The 21,499-nt window shown below is 32.7% G+C and overlaps 1 long non-coding RNA gene across 5 annotated transcripts; it reads right to left on the bottom strand.

Moving 5' to 3' along the window:
• Window positions 1-438: 438 nt before the first annotated feature.
• LOC107957147 (uncharacterized) lies at window positions 439-20,806 on the bottom strand. 5 transcript variants are annotated; one of them, XR_005926776.1, is made up of 7 exons: window positions 20,588-20,791; window positions 20,144-20,443; window positions 19,017-19,243; window positions 18,078-18,180; window positions 17,857-17,937; window positions 17,105-17,329; window positions 439-1,029 (listed from the first exon to the last, which is right to left on the bottom strand). It is a non-coding gene; the product is annotated as an uncharacterized lncRNA (long non-coding RNA). The 5 variants fall into 5 exon arrangements; XR_001700377.2 differs by lacking the exon at window positions 439-1,029 and having other exon boundaries at window positions 16,958-17,329; window positions 19,007-19,243; window positions 20,588-20,806; XR_001700379.2 differs by lacking the exon at window positions 439-1,029 and having other exon boundaries at window positions 16,958-17,329; window positions 19,007-19,243; window positions 20,144-20,461.
• Window positions 20,807-21,499: the final 693 nt, after the last annotated feature.

Genomic DNA, 21,499 nt, shown 5'->3' with positions numbered 1-21,499 from the left:
AGAATGTAAACAAAGAAATAAGCAACTAATATGTTGTGAAAAAGATACTACGACAAAGACTAATGATAGAGTAATGTTGCTTCGAAAGGTCAGGATTTCCCAGAATTGACCCTTACTATTAATAATGCCTTGGTAAATTGTATTTATTTTACTACACAAAAGAGTTCTAGAATGGTTTGCCTCTCACGAGGACAAAACATCAAGTTACCTTGCCCGTGTCTATTGGCTTTTTAGATATCTTGCATGGGTTCCTTATGTATGATCGTGACTCTATGTCTAGAGTTGACTACAAGTTTTTATCGAATACTTGCTTATTTCATTCAATTTTAATCCAACAAATCCAACACTTTAGGAATTAGAATCAGTTTATAACATGTGAACAACCTTCTATGTCTAGAGATCATTGCATTTTAATTAAGAAATAAGAACAATAAAATGAAACAGTAAAATAAATTAGATATATACTGCATCCATAAAAATAGCTAAGGTTTCATCGAAAGTAATCCCAACCCTATGAGATTTAGCTTATGGGCTGGGAAATAAAATTCCAAACCAAAATATTATCTGACATTGTGTTCAACTACTTCAATTCAGTCTTTCGAGGGAATACTAATAGAAATAACTGAAGAACTTCAGGAAACAGCTTTCATTTGCCTAGTCTACACTTTGACAGCACAATGTCCTATGATGGCTAAGAAGGATTGCCTTCGACTTCCTGTCCTTTGGGTAGCCGAACCCTTATTCACACTTAAGGATCTCTCCCACTTTTTTCCTCCCTATTGTGAAGTCCTCTTCATCAATTTTTATAGATAGATTAGGCTAGGGTTGGCTAACAGCTCGTGATTATATTCTCCTCTTTTAGGGGGATTTATCTGATACCAGTTTGAATATGAATTTGAACTGGGACTGTTGCGCAGAAAATATTGACTTGGTCTTCCCAGCATTGCCACGGCATCCGTGCTAGCAAACTGTCTGTACTTTTCTATGACAAAACTTCACACCTTTATTTCCTCATTCCAAAACATGTTCCTGCCACACAAAAAGCTCCACCTCAAGTGATTAAAAGCACTTAATTCCAACAAATTCCAAGTCTTAATGCAATATTAAAAATGCTAACTAAAATGCCCTAAAATTCAACAAAATGTAGTTAAGTACAAGCAATTGGCTAGGTCTAAAAGCATGAAATATAACTCTTTTCAGGAGTTCTCAGATATCAACCAACAACATTATTTCCAATTTTAATTTTTAAAAGGTATATCTTCAACCCTATTTTAATCCGATTCGTTCCTTGTACATGAATCTATTTTTATTTTTTTTGCTGGACTATGTTCCACGTGTGAATGCCTAAGGAATTACATTCATGTAGTAATTAGATGGAAATCCATGTTCTTACTAGTTGATTATGATTACTCTATGGTAGCTTGATTTAATGTGTATGGGAATTATCGTTGCAATGACTTAGAAATGTTTTTCAAGGTTAAATGTAAAATGCATGCATCATTTTAATGCGTATCGTAATGTTGCAAATGTTTTTATCAAATATTTTCTTATACAAAGATATTAAGAGATGAATATTTTATATTTAGTTCGAAAATGGCACCTACTTTCTTATTGAATATGCTCACTAAAAATAAATTGAATGGATATAACTATAAGGAATGGAAAAGGAACCTAATAATTGTCCTAAGTTGTGAGAAACTTAAAATAGTTCTTGATACTAAGTGCCCTCCGACCACTCAAGTTGAGGCTAGAAGATGCTGTGAAGATTCTAATGAGATAGCTCATTGCTATATACTGGCAAACGTGACCAACATTTTGCATAAGCAACTTGAGAGCTGTAAGATTGCTAAATAAATTCTAGATAAGCTAGAAGACATATTCGAAGGCCAAATTACCTTAGCTCGATAATCTGCAATAACTAGCTTGATAAATGCCCAGCAAAAGCCTAACACTCCGGTCAAAGACGATCACTCTTATGGGTTAATTTGTCGAGGTCGTGGACAATGAGAATAATTTGGACCAGAACACCCAAATAAAGATTGTGCTCAAAAGCTTGTCCAAGAATTTTACTGGTTTTTAGGCTACTTATAACCTTGGAAATAAGAATCTGACTCTTACACAACTCATGAAAGAACTACAATCCTATGAGTTGATGTTGAATAGTGGTTAGCCATTCCGAAAAGCAGAAGCAAATATAACTATTGCTTGTTCCTCAAAAGGGAAGATAAAAAGTGCTAAGCAAGACAAAGGTAAGGTCTCTAGGCTACCACAAGCGGAAAGGAAGAGAACCAATAAGCCTAAAGATTTATCTAAGTCCAAATGCTTCTTTTGTAGTAAGAAATGACACTGCAATGTGAACTGCAAAGAGTGGAAAGAATACCTAGCTACCAAAGGCAAAGTTGTGCAACTCTTTATGATAGAAGCTTGTTTAGTGGAGGATTCAATAGGCCACTGGGTCTTTGATTGGGGAGCCACTAATCATATTTGTGTTTCTCTCAAGGGTTAGAAGAGACAAAATATCTTAGAGATAAGAGCTTATCAGTGCGAACAGGGAACGAGACAAGCGTCTCTAATGAAGCAGTAGGATGTACATCTTTATTTTGATAATTTTAGGAAGATTATTTTAAGAGATGTTTTCTATGTACCAAGTTTCAAAAGAAACTTAATTTCTGTTGCATGTTTATATAAAGACGACTTGATCGTGAGTTTTAATAATGGAATCGAAATATTTAGAAATTGCAATCTTATCTATAATGGATGGATGTCAAATAATCTCTATTTTATTAAACCAAAGATGTACACACTAATTGAGACTAAAATATTGAATAAAAGACTTAAAACTTCTCACTCTAATGAGGCGTACCTTCGGTATTTGAAACTTGGTCATATTAGCCAAGAAAGAATCACTAGACTTGTGAAAGAAGAGATTTTAAGGTCACTTAAAGAAGTTGATCTTCCATAATAGGAATCTTGCTTGGAAGGTTAAATGACTAAGAAATATTTTAATACAAAAGGAACGAGGGCCAAAAAACCCATAGAACTTGTGCATATTGACGTATGTGGCCCCATGAGCGTTTGTGAAAGAGGTGGTTACAAGTATTATGGAACTTTCATTGATGACTATTCCATATATGAGTATATATACACTGCAAGAGTGAAACTTTTGATAAATTCAAACAGTTTTGTGCGGAAGTGGAGAAACAACTAAGTTTACCCATAAAGGCACTTCGGTCTGATCGAGATGAGGAATATTTATCTAATGAGTTCTTAGGGTACATCATAGAGAATGTGATGGCGTGGTAGAAAGAAGAAACTAAATATTGTTAGATATGGTACGTTTGATGTTAAGTAATTCAAAGCTTCTAACATCTTTTTGGGGATATGTTGTTCGAATAACTTGCTATATTCTGAATGGTGTGTCAACTGAGGCAGCATCGAAAACCCATATGAATTGTTGCATCACAGGTGTAAACTCGAAATTTTATAAATTTTTAATATATTTTTACCACCTTTTTACTTAATAAATATGTTAATCTTGAGTAATTGTTATTAAAATAAATGAATTTTAGTTAATCATTAATATTGGACATGAATTTATAATGTATGTGAAATTATTCTTAATTGCATGATTTTTGTACATATTTTATATTATTTCATGTTAATTTATTAATATGTGATTTTTTTCACTATGTAGGTGGACCATTGAAGATGTGATTAATATGAATGAAACACGGACATGCACAAATAATTTCATGTGGACGGCAATACCATGCAAATTGGGTCATGAGGTTGATAATTTGACCCAGTAAAAGATGGACACGTCTGGTTAATTATTAGACTAGGAAACCGTCCAACAAGGGGGAATTAAAGCCCAGTTTTGGCACAAGTAGATGGCTGTCTAAAAGTAAGCTTTGGGGTATCTAATTGAAGGTCCCTACAGTTGGAAAATAATAAAAGATCAACCCAGTGACTTTGCTGTTAAAACCATCTACCTTATGGCTATTAATAGCCTTGGTTTGAATTCAAAATGAGGAGACTAAGTCATCCTCTTTTCCATGAATTGTGGCCGGCCATATGTGAGAGAAAAGGAAGGAATTTAAATTCTTTTTTTAGCAAACTCTACCCCTTACCTTCACCTATAAATACCATACAAACCCCACTTCTCAAATCATCCCTCAACACTCATCTCTCACTCATTCTCTCATTCATCATTCTCTTTCATTTCCCTTTTCATTTCTTTTGCATAGCCACCATCTCCCTTTCCATCTTTTAGCCAACATAAGCTTTGTCAAAAGCATTCTTTGGTCAGCCACCTTGAAACCCTTAGCAAAGAAGCATCAATCAGAACAGAGGAGCTCATTAGTCAGAATAGATCCAAAAGCCTATTGAACTAAATAGATTTTACTCTTTCCTCTTGTTATTTATTTTAATTATGTGTGCTTTGAGTTTATTGTTTTTCACATCATATATGGTATTTTAAATCCTATTTGCTAGAATGATTATGTTAATTCAATAAGATTTATTTTATTCATGTTTAATATGTTTGGGCCTCAGTCGATCATATTTTCATTTAATATCATGATGCATTTCATTCATACGTCATTGGGTGCATTCAGATTAACTGAGCGATCCTAACCAGAAGAAGGCTAGTAGACACATAATTGAAAAGTTCAATGCTCTATTTAGATCATTAAACCCAACTAAGTTGAGGTTCATAATATCTTTAGTTAGCTTTATTATCTTGTATAGTTTTTAGGTTTATGTGATTAAACTGTTGCAAATGTAAATGTCCCTGCAACCTCGCATAAATGCTAAGAAACCCTTAGTCTAATATGATCAGTAAAATGCACATTTTACTAAGTAAAAGATCCGAGAGGATTTAATTTGGTTTCCAAACTCATGAAAGATCGAATTGCCATAGAAGTATTTGTGAACATTATTAAGCATGATAAAGTAAATTGAATTGATTAATATAATTATCCTAGCCCATTTAATGTTGATTGTTTTTGTTGCTAAAGGCATTCATTAATACATTTAGGTAAATTGCATCTAGATTAAAATTGCATTAGGGATCACTCTTTGCATCAAGTTAATTTCACTTAGTCTAAACATCATCATTCAAATTATTGTGTTTTTATACCAAATTTTGAGTTTATAATTTTACAAATAATTGATTAACATACATAGTCCCTGTGGAGACGATAACTCATTTTACTTACTACTTGAATGACTATGTACACTTGCACGTAAACCACATTACAAGAAGAAGTCAAATGTTAATCATTTTAAGATTTGGGAATTCCCGACCTACATATTGGAAAAAGATGTGAGGGCTTGGACTTACAGACAGAATTGTGCATGTTCGTATGATATCTAAAGGGAATAAATGGTAGCTTGTTTTATAAATCGAAAGAACAAGCTGCTACAGTGTCAACTCATGCTACTTTCCTTGAAGAAAGTTATATGAATGACCTTAAACCTTGGAGTAAAGAAATACACGAGGAAATTTTGGGAAAAATACAAAAACCTACTGAAATGGTTCCAGAACCAACTCCTAATAGTAGGACTGCAAACGACCAGCAACATATGGTGCTTTATTGCAATGGGAGGGTCTATTGTAGGCCTGAGTTCTTCCAATATGCCGGAAGTGTTTTTAACACTGAGTTTGCTGAATAGGAAGATGATGACCCCACTCATATATAATGAAGCAATGCAGAGTGATGATTCTAATGTTTGAGAAATGTCTATAAAAGCTGAGATGGACTCTATGTTTTCCAACTCAGTGTAGGAACTTGTAGACTTGCCAGAAGGATAAAACTCGTAAGGTGTAATTGTTGGAAAAAACCTAGTTTCAAAACGATTTTCTTGCACAATATAAAATTAAAATTTTTGAAAATTGACTTGGTTTGTGATATTTATATCAATAAACTTTCACCGAATTCGTACCTATATTTTGGATAAGCAGATCCTTGATGTTTTCTGACTTTCAACCAAACAATCTTATTTGTTATTCTCATACCATAAACTCCTTTGAGTATGGGCTCATACCAATTGAATCAAAATAAATAACTAGAAAAAGTATTCCTTTTGGGATGAAAACTGAAATTCTCTCATCTTTAATAGAAATAGATAAAATTGTTATTTTGAAAAATATGTTTAAAAGTTAAAAGTAAATTCTCTCTATTTTTCAGAAGAATAACAATCTCTCAAAATTTGTGTAAATAGCTCTATCGATGTCATTTATTTATAGGAAGGTAAGGTAAAACCCTTGTAGAGTTGTAGAAGTTTATTTTAAATAGAAAAACAACATCCTACTTAGACTAGGAGAGGGGTGAATGACTCACCCTTGTATTTCTACTAGGGTTGTCGCCTACTTCATGTTATATGAGGGGTTTTGAGTCTCTCTCATATTGGGTTCAATTACGAGTATTTCCTGAGCCATTTTGACCTAGTACTCTGTAATGTGATCCAATCCAATTAAGTTTTTCTATTTCCCAAAATAAACTTTAATAATTATATTTAAAATAATTTTCTCACCCTTACTGTACCCCTGTTAAAATTTTAGGAAAATTCATTCAATATTTCGCAACTCAATATGTTCACTATGACCGAAAGGTTTACTTTCATTTTTGAGCTTCAAAACAATCTAAAAACATAAATTCATTCTTCCATCATTTTTAAGTAACCTTATATAGGATTGCAAGTTTCCATTTCCATTTCCATTTTCATTTTTATTTCCATTTATATTTTTGGAAACCTACATTTATTTTCAAATGATTCCATTTCCCCATTTAAGAGAAAATCATAATCATTCCTGAATGTTTTCCATTTTCTCTTATTCTATTCATTCCATTCATTTCTATTCAAGCACGCAATTCATTCTTGGTTTCATTGAGTTAGCGGAGGGACCGGCTGGACATATTTGGTTAAGGCTCAAATGATTTATAATTAACTTCTGGCTTTTCACCTATTAATTATAAATTCATTTAGTCATGAAATCATTCCACAATAGTATCGTGACTGAGCTCTCCTCAACGACATACCATTACGAAAGCAACTACTCAATGTTCATCTAATGACTTCGTCATAAGTGTATTACCCTCATAGGATATCCTTGATCTTTTGGGGATAATATTCGTTCTCCCAATATGATCTTATTTTATCCCATGGTAACCATCACATTTTCCTTCATTAAAAGCCAATTACTACCAAATAGTGATCAAGTCATCCATCACAAAGACGGACAACCCGTGGCCACGTTTACTTTTCATCAACCATGTAATGCCAATGAGAGGATATTATTTACCCATGTTTTGAGCTATTAATTCCACTGTTATGAATGACTCTACATACTACAAATGTCATACACCTAACGCACCGGCTTTCGGTTCTTTATCTATTCGAACTTAGGCTTTTACTTACATCAAAATGTACGAGTCAACATGCATAGTTCACCATCCACATAGTATTTAGGTAAGTCACACTATAAGCATCACAAGTGAATAAATCCATAAAAAATTCAAGATCTATTATGCTTGGGTCTTGTCTGATGTATTGTCAGTTCAGTCAGTCACATTTATGTCTCTATCTTCTAGAAGTCATCTGCTCTGATGCCAAAAACAATGCATCTCACCAATTGGACTTGATAGACGACATATTAGTCTTTCAATCAGTTTGCTCATTTCTAATTATACTAAGGACATGTTTAGGTTTGTATACTAATACAAGTTGTCTTTCTGTACTACAACCCGGCCACATAATACTGCTTAGTATTAGTTAAACATTTAGACAACTAATTAGCAACATGCTTCTATTTTGCTTTGCGTGCAAAAACCATTTGAGGATAGTCATACAAAGTATGTTAATTTAATTCATGATTAATTTTATTAATCAATCTTTTCAAAAAATTTACAAATGTACTTAGATGAAAATACTACACTTAGGGCATTATTTTCCTAAATGTAGAAACTTTGCATTATTTTCCTCAAATGATTTTTGCACTCAAAGAAAAATGGAAGGTAATGTTATTCATTGGTTGTCTAATATTTAACTATTACTAAGCAGTATTAAGTAAGGGTGTTCAAATTTTGGTTAAAACCGAATTAACCAATCGAACCAAACTAGTTCGGTTATTCGATTAGTTAACTGAGCTAATTCGGCCAGAGATCGGTTAATGGTTTTTTAAAAGTTCAATTATCGGTCAATTTAATTCAAAATCGGGTAATTAACCGAATTAATTGAACATTAAAAAAACCAATATTATATATTACCAATTTGGTTAATTTTGGTTAATTTTAATTTGATTAATTCGGTTAAATGAACATTACCAATTTATTTTTTAATATGTTTTAAACTTGTTTTAACAAAAAAATAAAAACATAAAAATTTTGGTTAATTCAGTTAATTGACAGAATTAACCGAAATAATTCGGTTCGGTTAATTTGTTTTGAAAAAGTTTTGGGTCAATTAACGATTAAGGGTTCAAAAAATTTGGTTAATGCTAGTTCGATTCAGTTAACTGACTGAACACCCTTAGTATTACGTGGTCGAATCATAATACGAAAAGACAAATTGTATTAGTAAATGAACCTAAACATGTCTTTAGTCTAATCAAAAATGAGCAAATCGGTTAAAAGACTGATATGTCGTCCATCAAATCCAATTGGGGAGATACCTTGTCTTGGTCATTGGAGCGGATGACTTCCAGAAGATAGAGACGTAAATGTGACTGACTAGAATGATAATACATTGGGCATTACCCAAGTAGAATAGATCCTGAATCCTTTTATAGATTTATTCACTTGAAATGTTAATAGTTTGACATACCTAAATCCTGAGTGACTGATGAACTATGTATGTGTGACTCATGCATTTTGACGTAAGTAAAAGCCTGAGCTCGAATAGATAAAGAATCGAAAGCTGGTGCGTTCGGTGTAAAGCTTTTGCAGTATGTAGCGTCATTCAAAATAGTAGAATTTATGGCCTGAGACATGGGTAAATGATATCCTCTCATTTACATTACATGGTTGATGACAAGTAAACATGATAAAGGGTCATTTATCTTTGTGATGAATGACTTATTTACTATTCGATAGTAACTGACTTTTCATGAAAATGTAGTGACTACCATGAGATAAAATAGGATCATACTAGGAGAACAGATTTTATCCCAAAGAAACCAATGATATCCTAATCGGGTAACACACTTATGATAAGGTCAATGGACGAGCATTGAGTAGTTGCTTTCATAATGGTATGTTGTTGGAGGAGAGCTCAATCACGATACTATAATGGAATGGCTTTTGACTACCTATAAACGAGTTATTATTTATAAAAAAATATGACACCAAAAATATATAAATTAAAAATGGCAGTGTTTGCAAGTGCATGGGTCAAATTGTAATAATATTTAGTATAACGAAATATTTTGGCAGTATTCTGAGGATCGTACCAAAGGGAGGATGGAATAAGTTTTCACTTTGTCGATATAATTTAGTATAACGAAATACATCGTCGTTTAACTTTCAACGAAAAAACCATAACTATTTACTTAAAAACCATGTGATTATTAAAGAAAATATCCTATTGGTTAGCTACAACCCATACATGAACTCATCATTTTAATTCAAAACCAAAACTTGAAACTTTACGAGACCAAAACTCGAAACCCATACCATAGTTCATATAACTTAATTACAGCCTGGTTTCAAATAATTTATTAAAACTTATGAAAGTCTTTATAAAACCAAACCAAAATGTGTTACTCCGAGACCCTCAGCTTGTAGAGTTCAACACCTAATCACGTGGGTTACTTGAAAAGGTAAAAACTAAAGGGATAAGCTACAAAAGCTCAATGCGAGTCTTAAAAAAAAAGTAATCAAGTAGAGTCGTATAAAAACAATGTAACCAAAGCAGTACCCACAGTTGCTAAAAAATACCATAGCCGAGATCAAAACATAATCAAATATCACATCAGGGTAGAGCACCAAAATGCTTTAACATTAATAGATATGCAAATCTTATTCCAATGCAAAATGACACAAGACCCCACCTATCCAACTGCTACACACTAACTTCCTTATCCATCACATACCATTAAGGGTATACTTGACCCTTTCCAACCTCTAGCACCATTATTTGGGTTATGGTGGAACCATCCAACCAAATCGCACCTTAAAGTGGTCGTGTGCCACTTGAAAGTTATGCAATCAAGTTGCTAACATAATTGTAGTTTTGCTGCTAAAATATAATAATAATGTAGTTAAACTGTCAAATCAAACTTCCTTCACTTCAAACTCAAACCCCTAACCATAATACAAAGTGCATATGGAAAACTCTTAGTACATAAGAATATAAATTGAATTAGACTTACTCATATTCAAATTCCAATATTCCACACTGTAATAGTCCGGTTTAGACCCTAGTAGGAATAGTGGGTTCTGGACCACAAATCCGAGTCAGAAAAATATTATTAATAATATGTGAATTAGCATGTGTGAAAGTTTCATATGAAAATTTTATCATTTGTGTGCTTAAATTGATAAAATGACCTAATCGCGTAAAATGTAAAAGTGGCATTCCAATTGTTAAAGTGCCTATTTGCTATGTCTTTTTAAATGAGATGTCCATATGTTGATATTTGACCATTAGAAGTATGAGTGGACATTAATGGCCTTAATTAATATGAGTTATGTGTTTAATTATAAAGGGTAAATAAGTAAATGATGAAATAAATCTAGTATAATTAAAATAAAGTATGAAATTAGGCCATTTTATGTTGTGTTTGCCGAAAATCAAAGGAAATAGAAAATATAAAAGCTTGCTAGGGTTCAACTAAGATTTTTCTTGATTGAGGTATGTGTTTCGATCGGTTTTTGATAATTTCTACATTTTTGTGATCGTTGCTTAGTAATTTATGAAGCCCATGTCTCAATTTCTGATTTTGTTGATGATTTTAAGTTATGCCATTATTGATAATGTGAGATTTATGAAGTTTGATGGTAGTAAATGAAAGATATGTGTTAGATTACTAAGTTTTTTCTTTGAATTTTTATGAATTTGAGTAATTTGGGGCTAAATTGTGAAATTTATAAATTGAGGGACTAAAATGTGAAATAAATGAAATATGTGTACTTGTATGAGTACTATGAATATTCGGCTAAGCATAAGTATAAAGAAATTTTGTGTATTTTGTGATTTTATGAATTAGGGACGAAATTGTTAAAATGTAAAAATGTGAGGGCTAATTTGTCAAATGCCCTAAATTTGTGTTTATTGATTGAATTGAATGATTTGGTGAATAAAAGAGTTGAATTTGAATTGATTTAGATCAAGAACCAGAGAAAACAAAATTAGATCGAGGGAAAACGAAAGTCATTGAATAGTTGCACGTTTCCGTTCATTTCCATATGAGGTAAGTCGATTTACAAATAAATGTATTTTGAATTGAATTACTATGGATTATATGCTTTTGAAAAATGTTGAATGATTATATGTGTGGAGAATGGGATATCTGAGAAAGTATCGACAAAGTTCCGACACCCGAAAAGCCTCGTACGTACCTTAGGAATAGTTAGGATACATATGTCATGACATAGGATCCGATATGTGTTATTGTGTAAGACCATGTCTGGGACGTTGGCATCGTCTTGTGATTTACCAGTAAGACCATGTCTGGGACATCAGCATCGTAATTGATTTCGTGTAAGACCACGTCTGGGACAGTGGCATCGATATATGGTTACATGTAAGACCACGTCTGGGACGTTGGCATTGTATGAGCTTTCTGAGTTATCCGTATATCCTTATGATTTCGAATAGTTCAACGGGCATTCCGAGAAAAGAATGAATATATGAAATGTGTATCCGATTCAGGTACGTTTCAAATGTAATTCAATGTTTGAGAATAAAAGGTAAGTACATGAGCAAATGATGATATGTGATATAAGTATGAGAAAGTATGCTATATGTTCAAATAAATAGAGTATATGAATTATGTGGTTTGTGATAGTATTTGGCAATGGAGTATATGTAATTAGATGATGCTTATATGCTTTAATTGATAAGTTTATTTGTATATGGCTTACTAAGCTTTTGAAAGCTTACTTCGCGTGTTTTTTCAACTGTTTTATAGATACCGTAGCTATCGGAGCTCGGGGATCATCCAGGATCATCAGCACACTATCGAACCTTACCTTGGTACCTTTTGAAAATGTATATATTGAAGTATGGTATGTATAGACTAGAAGTACTTAGATTATGTTTTGTGATATGTATATATTTAGCCATGTGATATGGCTTGGTCTTTAGTTGTGGATATGGATGAATTATGATTATAAGCTATGTGATGTAATATGATCAATATGATATGTTTATGAATGGCCAAAAGAATTGGTCAATTTTGGTAAGTTCTGATATGTGCCTATTATAGAATTTGGTAAGGATTTGGCATGAGATTTAATTGAGTGATTTGAGATTATGAAACCTATGTTTTGGTATGATTTTGGGTTAGGGATTGGTATGTTTTGGTTTGTATATTGAGTATATAATTGATGAATAATGTTATGGCATGAAAGATGTATGTTTTGGTTGTGAAATGATTGAGAATTTGGTATAAAATGTCTTTGGTTTTATGCTTGTAGGGAGGACCCTTAATGGGTGGCAATTTGGCCTTGCAAATGGCCCATTTTTGCCCACACGGGTAGGGACACAGGTGTGTGTCTTAGTCGTGTTGCTCGAGGGCCAATTCGAAATGAGCTTGGACAGACCACACAGTCGCACACACAGGCGTGTGCTAGGCCGTGTGGCCAAGTCAGTTTCGACCACGAGCTAGACACACGTGCGTGTGGTTAGCTGTGTGACCCCAGTCAGTAGCCTCCCTAATTTTCACACGGTCTGGCACACGGGTGTGTCTTATGGCCGTGTGGACAAGTCAGTATGTATGCCTTGTTTTGACATGGCCTAGACACACGGGCGTGTCAAAGCCAAGTGAGGCACACGGTCGTGTGACCTGTACAACTTTGAAAAATGTTTAAGTTTTGAAAAATTTTGTAGGAGCTCGATTTAGTCCCGACCCTTTTCTAAAGCATGTTTAAGGTCTCGTAGATCTATGTAAGGAACTCTGTGTTGATGTTTGATGATGATTGTGGATGATGTGTATGAATTGTTTGTAAAATGTTTTGATTCTCCGATAACGCCTATAACCCTAGTCCGACAACGGATACGGGTTAGGGGTATTACACACACATATTCATAATCAATTACAAAATTTTAAATTAATAAAACACACAATTTTCATTAATCACATCCAGACATTTCATATAAATAACTTATGTAAATATCAAAATAAGATATTATAAGTACATGTATATAAAAAAATATTCAAGCAAAAGTACGCCCCCTTATGGACTTTCTACAAGCAGTAATGAAGTCCCAAACAATCCTACAAAGGCTTAAAAATGTGACAGATCTCTAAAGGACTAAAATGTATCAAATAGTGAAACAAAAGTAAAAACTATAAAAATAGAACCACACAGCCATGTGGTAAGGTTTAGATTGTGTGACAAGGATACATGCCCTTGTGGTTGATGGACATGCCTTTGGCTAAAATACATGATCGTGTTGCTAAAACACATGCCCGTGTGATTGAGGTACATGGTCGTGTGACCAGAATGTGTAACTGTCTAACCCTGTGTGACAAAATTCACAATAATGATGCAAGGGAAACTCGATCGTGTCTAAGCGCGTGTGAAATCTCCCCAAGCCATGTGCAATCGATAAAAGGTCACATGATTGTGTGGCCAAGTCGTGTTTCCCCCTCCCATGTAACAGCCCATTTTCGGTGAGGTCGAAACAGTGGTTTCGAGACCACAAATCCAAGCCAAAAATAAAAAAATTATTTTATTTTATTTTATGGTTGGCATCATGATTGGAAGGTTACATAAAAATTTTGGTACGAAAATTTTACCGATTGTGTGTTTAATTAAGGAAAAGACTAAATTGCATAAAATGCAAAAGTTGGGTTCTAGTCACTATAGGTATCAAATAGCTATGGAATTCAAAATTTAAGGTCCTTATATGGTAATTAGACCATTGAAGAGTATTTAGTAGATATTTTAATGACTCATCCATGGAAAAATTAGAAAAGGGTAGGGAGTAAATTGGAAATCAATAAAATTAATAGATGGCAATTAATTAAAAAGAAAAAAATCATCTAATTTCATATCATCTTCTCCAATTTTTCTATGGAAACCCTAAGAGAGAGGAAAAAAACTTTTCAAGCTCAATAAGGTATGAAATCAAGTCTTGTTTTTAGTAATTTCTATATTTTTGGAATCGAGATAGCCTAATCTTCTATTTAGGAGATTTATTTGAAAAGTTATCAAGGTATGAAATTTGAGTCATGGATGAATATGCTGAAAATTTGAAATTTATGGTAGAAAATGAAAAGTTATTCATAGAAAAACAACTTTTACAAAGCAATTTTTTATGAAAACTTGATTTAGAGACTAAAATGAAAAAGTGATAAAACCCATGGAAAATTCTAAAATTTGTGAAATGTATGTGCTATAAATGTAGTATATAATTTTCAACTAGGCTTGGAAAGAGGGTTAAATTTCATGAATTTTATTTTTTGGGCCAAAGGACGAAATTGAAATTTTTGAAAAGGATAGAGGCAAAATGGAAATTTTGCCTAGGATGTAATAGAATGCAAATGTATATGAATTGTGATAGATTAATAGTTAAATTTGCCCATATATATCCGAAAAGACCAACCACGGAACTAGATCGAGGAAAGCAAAAAGTTTCGGATTAGTTGAAATTCAAATACAAACCATTTTCAAGGTAAGTTCGTGTATCTTAAATATGTATGTTAATATGCTTGAATTGAATTGTATGATTGTGTTGATATGTATGATATGTTATACATAATGAAATAGTCATAAGTTGTGAAAAATGGACAAATTGTCATGTTCCGGTTGAATGCTGAATTTCGATGGGTTAAGAATAATGGTGCATATGTTGCAGATAGAATTTAGCCTGGACGGGTAATTCTAATGTAAGCCCTCTTGAGCTTAGGTTATAAATTGGATTTAACCCGGACGGGTAATCCATATTAAGCTCTCTAGAGAATATGTTACAGATAGGATTTAGCCTGGACTGGTAATCCTACTGTAAAATGTACGACTCAAGAGTGTGCCTTCTTATTTTGTACTCTAATGGGTACTTTTGCACATGTGTATATTACCCGAACATCCGACAAGATTTCAATAGTCCAACGGAAATGACTCTTGAAGTGTGGAAAGGTGAAATTAATGGAAGCTTGTAATGTGATGAGCTCATCTATGTTTACTTGATATTCATATAAGATTATGTGACTAACTTGTTGAATAAGTGTATGTGTTTAGGTAACTTACCCAAAATCGATGGAATGTAAATTTATGTATGCTTGTATTAATAAATATGACCGGTAAGTTTATTTTCTGTTATAAAGTGCTTACACCGTTTAATTTTCCCTGTTTTATAGTGCTCAAAGCTCGCAAAGGTTGGAAGTTGGTCGGAGTAGTCATCACACTATCCACTATCTTATTTTGGTATAAATAGAAATCTCGTTTTGGTATAATGGCATGTATAAGCTTATTTGGCCAATGATGGCTTGTAATTGTTATTTTGTAATCTAACTAGTGGTGGTCTAAGTTTGGCTATTTTTTAAGTAATATTTTGGTAATCACATAAGTGTTTATTATGTGTTAGTTTGTTGGAATTATGTTAGAATATAAGTTTATTATAAGAGTAAGTTTGTATCCTTTGATACATCAGATAATACCATATGATTAATGAATAAATTTATGTGAACATGATACTGGATTGGTGGATATATGCTTGTGAGTTTTGGTGTAGGAAAATAGTAAGTTTTGGGTGACAAATGAGGCTAGAAAATGGCTTTATTTTATCCATACGGGTAGACACACGGGCATGTGTCTTGCCTGTGTGTGACACACAGCCTTGAACACGGGCGTGTTACACGGTCGTATGAAAAGTGCACCTAAATTTCAAAAATAAAATTCGCCAGACGGCCTAGCACACGGGCTTGTGACTTGGCCATGTGACTTCAATTTCTTCATGCCTTAAAAGAAAGAATTATATGGTTAGGGACACGGGCGTGTGTAGTACACGGCCTGACCACACGAGCGTGTCCCTAGACCACACGGGTGTGTAAGCCCTGCAATCTTGGAAAATTTTTGAAATGTTGCGAAAAATTTTATGAGTTTTCAATTAAGTCCCGACTTGATTATAATGCTCGTATTAGGCCTCGAGGGTCTAATTAAAGGACGTTTTGAATTATCTGAGTAGATGAATAGTAATTTACAGGAATTGTCTGAAAAATGTTCTGAATGTTCCAGTAATACTCTGAAACCCTATTTCAACGACAGATACGGGTTAGGGGTGTTACACCCTAGGCCATGTGACCACTAGAGGAGAACAGACCTTTAGCGGCGTTTTTAAGCGTCGTTAATACTTTTAGAAAGCACCACAAAAAACGTCGCTATATGTAACGCCGCTAAAGATCATGACCTTTAGCGGCGCTTTTTTTGCAAATGCCGTTAAAGGCCATGACCTTTAGCGGCGCTTTTTTCGCAAACGTCGTTAAAGGCTATGGCCTTTAACGGCGCTTTTTGAGCAAACGCCGCTAAAGGCCATGGCTTTTAGCGGCACTTTTTCTAAAAACGCCACTATATAATAGACCTTTAGCGACGCTTTTTTCACAAACGCCGCTAAAGAATATAAACTTTAAAAAAATATATTTTGATTAAATAATATTTATTTTCTATGATAAATATTATATTATGTTTTATTTTTGAAATTTGAAATTTAAACTATACACAATTTTTAAAAAATCATTTATATGTAACAAAAGAAAAATGATTTACACAAATAAATAGAAGACAAGAGAAAATGAAGGTTCTAATGAGCAAACTATTTTATAAGCAATCAGAAAGAATAGTACAGGAAATTCTTAGTATCCTACTTGAAGAAAGCATAGGAAAATATAAAGAGGATGAGGATGAGTAAAGAATAGTACAGGAAATTCTTAGTATCCTACCTGAAGAAAGCATCGGAAAATATAAAGAGGATGAGAATGAGTACAAGGAAGCATCTTTAAGTTGAACAATTCTTGATGTCAGGTTCCTTGCCTGTCTTAGGGAAAAAACACTTGCACACAAAGGACATGATGCCCCTTTCTCCATTTGACTTAATCACCCATATTCTCTCATACCCTTTCTGCCAACAGCAATTGTTCAAGTTCTTCTCTTCTTCTCTCCAATTCCTGCATATAAATGTCCATGAGATTATGGTATTTGATGAGAAAATTAGTTCACAACTGTGATACTTTCACAATATTGGCCTGAAATACAATACAAATCAATACCATATTGCAAAATCTTCAATATTCTTATCATGTTAAGGTGTTTATTGATAAATTTCTTAAGAGAAATGTTAACCAATGCCGTGTAATTAATGCATCACCTTTTTCTTGAATTTAGTTAAAGTAAGCAATGTATTAAATGTTAGAAAATATCCTTAAAATAAACTGTTCAAAACTCCAGAAAGGTTGTGGGTTCAATAACTTAACAACAATCACTTGTAACGCACGACAAGAATGGGTTCTTACAGTTCATTTGTCAACTTAAGAACACTTGATTATAATGTGGTAGGAGAGGTTTGAATATAAAAAAGAAGCATTCAGAGTATGACTAGACCTCCAATTGATCAAACAAAAGAATACAAAAATAAGAAATCATCAAGGCAAGATGTAGACCAAAAGGCCAGCTTTGAACAACTCTCATAGCTTACCTCCAGATCTTGAACTGCTTGTTCCCTTGTAATTACCTTTTGTTGGCGAGAATGTTTGAGAAAGCCAATGCATAAGATTCCCTGACAAATTATTATCAGTACAATCAAGGAGTAAACATAAACTCAACTCAAAATCACAGTTCTGAAGCCTTTGCTCAATTCCACCCCAAACTATATTTTATCAAGAAATGAAAGTGAATGATAAACCTCAAACATCTCACTCTTTATTTTTCTTGAAGTAAACATATCCAGCATCACATTAGACACATTTTCATATTTTGCCCTGGCAAGTTCAAATTTTCCCTCTTTGAAGAGTCAGTTGCCCTGCAGACAAATGGTTAAATATTAAAGTTAATAGTCTTACAGCACAACAAAACAAAAGACTAAACAATTAATGTGCATCACCACAACAGCTTGCAAGCATACACATGGAGACTGGTCTAATAACGTTTTTCGGATTGATGTCTCAGTTAGTTTTCAATCTAAACCGTTTCAAACAATATTGGCTAAAATAAAATTTTTATTATTGTATTAATGCAAAAATCTTACCATTTTTAAGATATTAAACTTTTCCATTAGAAAAGTTGGATTTGAAATCATAATTTTTTATTTCTAAAAAATGTACACTCAACAGGATAAATGCAAACCGATAGTAATGGATCTATATGATTTTCGGAACATAATCAATTAATAAAAGTAACATTTTAATAATAATAATAACCATAATTAAAATCAATTTAATAAACTGCCATACAAGTAAAAATTCATATGCAAGGAATCAAAATATCAGTCACTAAGCCAATAATTTAATTACAACTTTAAGATAATTTAAAACGTAACAATTACAAACTAAATTTTTAGATGTTCATTGTTTAAAACGTAAGGACCACCGTTGAAAGCCATGCAAAAATCTACAATTTTATATCTATATGTATGTATATATATATATACACGTGAACACTATAAATAATGCCAACCATTAACAAAGCCATGCAAATATTTATATTTATATATTTCATATATTTATACATTCACAGCACATAACTAAATACGACATCATGCAAATATATTTATGTACAGAATATTGATATATTATCTCATTAATTTTAAAAATAAACAACACCAAAAGACCAAGCTTTACACTACTCACACGAACTAACATTGGTTTCACGAATCCTCAAAGCACTATTCCCTCTGGACTTTCTACTATTTAACAGTAACCTGCAGCCTGCTTTGTCTTTATTTGGTTGTGGCTTCCATGCAGATTAGACGAGAGGCTTCAATGGATGGTATAAAAGAGATGATGATAGAGCACACACACCCAGGCCACCACTCTGTCAACTAAGTTGTTTAAGGGCTAATTCCAATATTTGTCCCCAATTAATTGCTGAAGTTTCAATTTAATCCATAAATCAAAATCAAAATTCAATTAGTCTTAAAATTAAACTAAAAAAATAAAATAAGTTCATAATACACAAAAATCACTAAAAATGTATGGGAAGAGTTTAAGTCAAAAAGATAAAAGTGACAAGAATTTGAAGTGAATAATGAAGGTTATGCACATGCTCAGAGGAAAAGTTATGAGCACTTGATGGTGATGAGTCAAGATAAGATAGCCAATTAAAGGTACAAAAGTTAACCCAAGTTGAGTGACAAGTCAAGTTCATTGAAATTGCTAAGGTCAGTTATAACTATCAAGTGAAAATGATTGATGTGGTACATTAAAATGATATGTTAGTGACATATATGGTATGGAAGACATTAGAAGATGAGAAACTTAAGATTCGTGCTAAGGTTAAGAATAGTAGAAGGAAGTTTATAGATATTTGATGAATCAAAGTTACATATGAAGTCGTGAAGAAAAGGATATCTTGTGCAATGTGAAAGATAAAGAGGGAAATTGAATTAAGGTTCAACATTTAAGTGAAGCAAATTAGGGATATAATAACAAATCCTGCTTCGAGAGTTAGAAAAGATGTCCAGTGATTTCTGTGTTTTTTTTTAATGAGATAAGAGGTATTCATCGAAATGTATGTGCAAGAAAATGAAGAATTTGGAAACAAGTGAACTCTTTCAATAGAAGAATTTTAGGAACATTATCGACTATATAATGATTTCTATAGCCATTTTATATAATCAATAATAAAAAATTTCAGGACAATTTTTTTCTCAATCCCATATTATATAAGCTAACAAACATTACTCTTAACACCATAAATAGATCCAATCAGCAGGTTATTAGTAAATAATGAACACTATTAACAGCAAAAATAATGGAGAAAAATACCTGCACTTGTTAACGAAAATAGCAAGGCCACTAGTTCCAATTCCAAACCCATCGCAGCAAACGAGAACAAGTTCCTTAAACCCTAAAAATGTTCTCCAACACGTTCTCTAGAACCTGGTCCGAGTACGTCGACTGGAACTCCGGGTGACCCGAGCCAGATCCCATGGCGTTATAGTTCCGTGCCTTGTTGGAAATGAACTCAAGATCCGACGGCAGAGATTGCTGCCTCTCGTCGTCCTTAGACATTTGCTCCGTCCAGTTGTCTCACACGACAAACAACGAAAGGAAGACAATGGAAGCCTAGAATTAAAAGAAACCCTTACAGAGAAGAAGTAAAAGGGAAAAAGAAATAACTACAAACTTTTATTTTGGAAAAAGAAATCCAATATATATGAAACGGAAACAAGAAAGGAGGAGATGAGATCGAGCCAGATTTGGGAATACCTTCAACGCCGCCGTCTGGTTCACTGCCATCTCTTCTATCTCAGAGTCTAACTGGAAACCAAATCAAGACTGCTGCTGGAGAGTTTCTTGATTGAAAAGAGCAACGGAGGGGTGAGATTGGGGGTGTTTTGAGGATACCGATTTTAGAGGAAAAATTAGGGGTTTCAGAGGGGGAAATTTTGGGGATAAAACCACGCTATTCAAGTGAAATGATTTTTTTGTGGCGTTTTATACAAAAACGCCATAAAAATCATTTTAATTTAAGTAAAAAAACGTCGTTTTATTTTGTTAAAAGTTTTTTATTTTATCAGTTAAAAAATATTAGTTAAATAATTTTATAAAATATTTATTATTATTTTTTATAAATTAGTTTTTATAAATAAAAAAATCAAGTACTCTGAAAATAGGTATCATGTATTTTAATAAGAAAATAAATAATTAAATGGCTGTAATTAATTATTAAGTTAAAATTATCCAATGTAAGCAATCAATCTCTCACATATCAAATTTCTATTAAAGATTGAGACGTTAATCATGATTTTATATTATTTTTTTCGATCTAATCTCCATTTCATTAGAGATATTTCTTCCTAACTAAAATATAACTATTTTGCTAGAATTTGATGTGGAATGATTTTAGTTTTTGTATTTCATTTTTATTTGTTATAATCTGGTCCTATCCAAAATAGATAGTTACCTATCCATATCAATCTGTTACTTCTTTTTATTTGTTTATCAATGTTTTTTTTTAAATCTAATATTTAAATATATCAAATGGTTTAGATTAAATATTTTTAAATATAAAAGTATTAATTGATTGTAAAAATTTTATCATTTAACAAATCTTAAGTAAACCTTAAATTCTAAACCATTTAATATATATAAAGTTTATCTATTATCTCTTAAATAATT

The sequence above is a fragment of the Gossypium hirsutum genome, chromosome A05 (assembly GCF_007990345.1).
Source record: "Gossypium hirsutum isolate 1008001.06 chromosome A05, Gossypium_hirsutum_v2.1, whole genome shotgun sequence".
Taxonomy (NCBI): domain Eukaryota; kingdom Viridiplantae; phylum Streptophyta; class Magnoliopsida; order Malvales; family Malvaceae; genus Gossypium; species Gossypium hirsutum.
This window is presented reverse-complemented; position numbering and strand designations above follow the sequence as displayed.